Here is a 6,000-nt window from a genome sequence, read left to right as displayed (position 1 = left end):
GTACCTCGGGCTAACACTAGACAGCAAGCTTCTTTTCAGGGAGCACGTTGACAAAACGAAAACCAAGTGCAACATCTTGATAAGATCGTTGTATCCACTTATCAACAGGAAGTCAACCCTATCCCTGAAAAATAAGCTTGCTGTCTACAAACAAATCATCCTTCCTGTAATCGAGTACGGTATGCCAATCTGGAAGAGCTGCGCAAAATGCCATCACCTTAAACTCCAAAGGATCCAGAACAAGATCCTTAGGATGGTCCTAAACAGTCCCCCGCGGACTATAAATTCTGAGATCCACCTCCTGGCTGAAATTCAGATAATAGAAGAACAGAGAGTATTCACCCTGTCTGAGATCAAATCATCATATCATACGTGATCTAGTACGTTAGGTTAAGTTATACTCGTAGTTAGGTAGGTTATCAGTTTTTTCAATTCAAATAAAACACATCCCCAAAGGGGTATTCTGTAAACTAGTTGAAAACGCAAACATTAAATAAGAATATCAAATTAAACAAAGATGAAGATCCAGGTAGGCTAATCAATTAATATGATAAATCAATGTACTACCATAATCAACACAAATAAACATAATTTTACTACTACACTCTCTCAGTTGCGTTACAAAAAGAAGTGGCCATTTTTGGACCATTTTTGGTGAGTTTTGTGCCATTATGAGATTTTGTATCATTTCCGACACCATTTTTCTCGTTATCAGGGTAATCTTGACAATTTTGAAGTTTTATATAGCATGAAAAAATTTTATATCTTTGATGAGTGTATGACGTGTTTCGGGTCATAATAAAAACTGTTGGCATAATTTTTCTCGTTTTTTAGGAAATCTCAAGGGGTTGATCACTTTACACAGTGTGCCAAAATCAAACTTGGGCACACCCGGGTGCAGTCATTGGCGTTGTTTGGCACCCATGATCACAATTTTATGATCTTTAAAGTTACTGGCAACACTGAACTTTTTCTGCGCCAGTGTGCATGTGTCAAAATTTGTTTTTGATGTTGCCACTCCTAGTCAAATTATTTTCAAAACAACCGTGAATCTCCACCAAGTCTCGCCATGGATTCTCAAAATCGTTACACCCGTGACGGCAGTCGCATCCACCCAGACAAAGAACAGCTGACAGCGGTATTAGCATTGGAAGCAGCCGCAGCCGTGGGAGCTGCATCGCTAATTCTTGTAGCCGTGGCCGACGCTAGAAATCTTGGGCCGGTCACGACAAGCGGTGCTTGAGTTTTAATCGGAAAGTCAACAACCAAACAAAAACTATACCATCCGACCATTCGAACTGCTCGAATACATCCATGGCGGTGGCTGCTACACCAACCATTCCATCGTGCAACATATAATGTTGGAGGACCGTCTTGGCAAAATCTCAAATAGTTCAAAAAAATTACTTTTACTATCCCTCCTTTTTGCACTTCCAACTAACACAATAAGAAATTATAATTACGAATCATAACATTAATTACACAGAAAAAGGAAAAGCCTTTCTTTTCTCAGAAAAAGAAGCTTCCGCTCTTTCAAAGCTAACGTGGTTTCGGTGTTCTCGTTGCTCCACGCACCGTTCATCTTCTTGGAGGAGAAGCACAGTTTCATAATGAACGGCAGTTTTGTGCATTTGTGATCGATTGCACTGTGGTTGCACTTCATGATTACGTTCACCACCAGGGCTACGCTCGAGAACTCGACCAATCCGGAGGAGGAATTTTCCGATTTCAGCGGGAACATTTGCACTTGCGACGGGTGGCAGTCCTTGGTGGTCAATGCAGTCAGCAGCAGATCCTCGGACGGCATACGGGTGGGGTATTGAAGAAGTGGAGAATGCGATTTTTGCTGGCCTGGGAGGCGCTGTAGACCTTGAAGCTGATTGTACGGGTTGGTGGACTTTGACAAGTAGTTCTGCTTGGAAAATTGGCTGGTTCGTTTCGGGTCAGCGGTGCGTCCTTAATCAGTCTGACGCGAGGGGGTGACTCTATCTACGATGCAGGGAAAATTGTGTTTTGCTGTGCTTTCCTGCGCACACGCTGAGTCGATAGAACGAAGATTGATGACGATTCTGAAGATTCCCTGCAAAAATATTATGCGCGATGCAAGTAGATGCGAGAAATGAAAGAAGATTTTTCGAAGATTGATTCGCTAGTGTGAGATTTGTTGAGCATCTAGAATTGAGATTTAGAAGTGTCACCCCCCTCGGTCTGACGTGTGTTCCGGCCGGTGTTAGCTTCCAGTTTTCCGACGGAGGATACTCGGGCGGTGAAAAATTCGGTGCAAATCCGTTTCCTCAGCCGTCTCCTAGAAGGGAAGACTAATGATTGACGTTCGTTGTGCGGAGTCGGCCTTCCGACGAAGATGGAAGGATCGTGTAGCAACGGAGCTCGTCCGTTGCAGGCATCCTTGGAGACGGATACATCATGCATCCAGTGTGTAGTCCCAGCTGGAGTCCGTGTCGTTTTTAAAAATATTGAAAAACAAAACCAAAAACAAGAGCTGTTAAAATACCGGGTTGCCAAACAAGGCATTATTCACAAGCAATGAAAAGTCAGTTCAATGACTTTTTGGCACTGCCGGTACAGCTGCGGCACACTGAGGTACACTGAGAAAAAAGTTGGCGCAAAACAAGTGTGTAGAGTGACCACCCCTTGGGAAATCTTGACATTTCTGGCGTTTTAGGCCACTTTTTGAATATTTAAGCCATTTCGGAAAGTGTAGGTAATTTTGTCGATTTCGGACCTTTTTTGTCGGTTGTAAAATCTTTTGGAATCTTGAAGAATCAATGAAAGCAGTCATTTTCAATATTACTAAAAGAGTTGTTTGGTGGTTTTAGTGATTTTAAGGCCATTTAGTGTTTTTAAAACCATCACGAAGTAGGCTTTGCTTGTAAGCGGACGTCAAGTTTAGTTTTTTCCTTGGATTTTTTTCTATTATTCGGTTTTAGATCCGGTTAAAATGTTTCTATTCGGCCCAGCATACAATTGCCAGCTTCAAATAGTGGAAGATAGCGAAATTATAACAGTGACTCAACTATTTCCCAAGGATATTGTGAGTGTACGTCTCTGGAGTTTGCCAATTGCACGCAGTTTCAGAACCGGAGGACTATTCGATACTTCCATACAAGTTTATGTTCATAACTGGCCAGCGGACCGTGAGTGGTCAACTAGTTTATAAATTTAAGTTTAATTGGAAAAAGAGGGTAGACGTAGAAAAATATACTGGAGCAAGATTTGGTAAGGTAAGGGGGGATGGATGAAAGAGTCTAGAAGTTGCTAGCAAAGGATAGGGAAAATTGAAGTAAAAATCAGAGGAAATTTATAAGGAAAGTAATAGTGCGATTTCGGATGGGGTAAGTCATCAAAGTTCGTTGGTACAAGTAAATTCATTGAAATAATTCGTATTTGATTACATAAATAACCCTTTTTTTTTCAAACCGTCCTTGGTGATCTTTTCAAAAATAAAACAGAAAACAGACCTTAAAGCACCCAAAAAAAACAATTAAAATTTATCTTATCAAAGAAAGAGAATTAAAACAGGGTTACTTCCACTCACTTGCTATAAAAAAATGTGTTTCCGAATTATGAAAACATTAGATGTGATAATGATAATTAGTACTTGTAAGTTACAAGAAGAGGTCGTGAAGTATGTGTTTGACAAATTAAACCTGTCAATATTGCTTTTAGTGCGTCACAATAAGCGATTTAAAGATTCGTGAACGCTCACTCAGAGTGAACGCTCGCGAATCATAAGATGGCCGATTGTGACGCTCTGAAAGCGAAATTGACAGGTTTTTTGAGTCAAACACATCCTTTACACCCTTTTCTTGTTACTTACAAGTACAGCATATCATTATATCATCGAATGATCTCATAATTTAGAAAACCATTGTTTTATAGCAAGTGAGTAGAAGCAACCCTGAATTAAAATAACAATTCCTATTATCTAAAATAATTAAAATCCGGATGCAGAGGAGTTGACAGAATTGGAAAATTACTGTAAATCATATATTTTAAAACATTATATTATATATTGGGTTGGGGAGGGGCAGCCTAAGGGAATCAAAGGATTTGTTGACTGGACGAAGGTTCGTGGATTTGCCAGTCCCTTGTCACGTGATTACAGATGGCCATCTGGTCATTTTGTCTTCCAAAGGTCTTCAATGAAGCTGATTCACCCTGCTGCAACAAACCATCAGGCAGAACTTTACAACCGGTAAAGTATCTGCAGGTTTTGGTGATCATTGCACTGATGGTGGGTTCCATTCACATCACATCACAACATTTAGTATTTTTAAAACAGTTTTTTTGCTGAATTTTTCAATTGAATTCAAGCCATTTCAGCGTTTTGAGGCCATTTTTTCGATTTTAGGCATATTGTACGGTGAGTTATTTGTTCTTGCAATTTTGGAATTTTTAAGCCAATGTCAATCTATTTTTGGGTTTCAGACAATTATGTAGTTTTAAAACTTTTTTTGCGTTTCAAACAAATTTTTGAGATTTTTAATTTGAGAAATTTTGAGAAATTTAATTTGATTTTTCAAATAAACGATTTCACCGATTTACACGCGTTTTCCCTTGACCAAATTTTGACTGTATCACCCTTTAAAGTCATACTGGGCTTATAATATGTGCACTCAATATTGCTTTGTCACGAGCTTATGATTTTTTTCAAAGTGGGTCGCAATGGACAATAGTTTGAGAACCACTGAACTAGATTTCAAGAAGAGTAGTAAGACCAAATAGCCAGAGGAAACAGGCCTACCGTAAGGTTTCAAATAAAATGTTGCAGCACATATCTTCACCTTGTGTAGTGGTGAGCGTGACTGCCTCTCACTCCAAAGGGCCTGGATCTAAATTTCAGGGAAATAATTTCCCAAATTTGAATGATTGTTATTAGTTTCTTTAATATTATATCGTTTTTCTCTCACTTGCAACAACAAAGAACTGGGAAATAATTGTTATGTGCCTAATACAATAGCTAACAGCTTAGATGGTTCTTGTTAGTTTTCGTGATAGCCATTCGATTTCAATCGAAACGATCATGAGCGAGAAAAGTTGCACGTTGACCAAATTAGGTTCCAGTTTCAAATTTGATTTTGTTTTGTGGAACGATACTTTAGCTCAAAATCTGCAGTACAATATGTATGACATAAATAATTGAAGCAAGGAGCGTGATTTTGCAGAAAACAAAAATCTCCTTGGAGGAGTTTCAGCAAAACCAATATTATGTGTCAAGCAGAATGACGGTTTGCTATACTTCATACGCACTTCTTTCATCGCTGAAAAATCCATTAAAGATTTTTTTTAAACGCATTCCAACTTCCAAATGAAGGTTGATTCACTTGATTTACTTAATGAAATATCTCCACCTTAGTCGAGAAAATTTACGTCCATCAATGGCGCAGCAGTCACGAGTGGTTGCAGATTGCAGCAGGCAACCGCGTCATTAAAAATTATTCTGCAATGATTACCCACCGTTGCGTTGTTGCATGCAGTTGCGAGAGGCGCCCAGTCTAAGTCCCAATTATGTGGCCAAATAATACAACGAGTTTCGGAAGGCACTAAACCCAAGCGCGAATTTCGTCAACTTTTATGACGCGTCTCAGGCGTCTCGTTCGGCACAAAGTTCCTGCCATCAAAATCCAGGCCTTATGAGATGTGTCCATTTCAATCAACGGCCGCTGCAGTTTACTGCACTCTGAAAGCCGGCCGGTTGGGTCGGGACTATAATTTGCTCCTTAAATTGGCCAACTCGAAAAACAAACAAACCCTTTGGACATCCTATATGTTTTACATACAGAAAAAAAGGGAAAGATAATTTCAATCATTTATGCATCAACTATTCCCTCGCGTGGTCCCAACCGGTACCAGAGTAAGGAAAAAGATGCTGATACGCGTATGATCGTCCGGGATTGTGCGATTGATGGCCAGTTGCATTTTTTCGCTCGATTTGCCGTGCCAACAGGGATGCAGCCCTCCCCCCTTTCCAAAAAAAAG

The sequence above is a fragment of the Ochlerotatus camptorhynchus genome, unplaced genomic scaffold, assembly GCF_037179485.1.
Source record: "Ochlerotatus camptorhynchus isolate MF236.1 unplaced genomic scaffold, CSIRO-AGI_Acam_v1.1 ptg000213l, whole genome shotgun sequence".
Taxonomy (NCBI): Eukaryota; Metazoa; Arthropoda; class Insecta; order Diptera; family Culicidae; genus Ochlerotatus; species Ochlerotatus camptorhynchus.
This window is presented reverse-complemented; position numbering follows the sequence as displayed.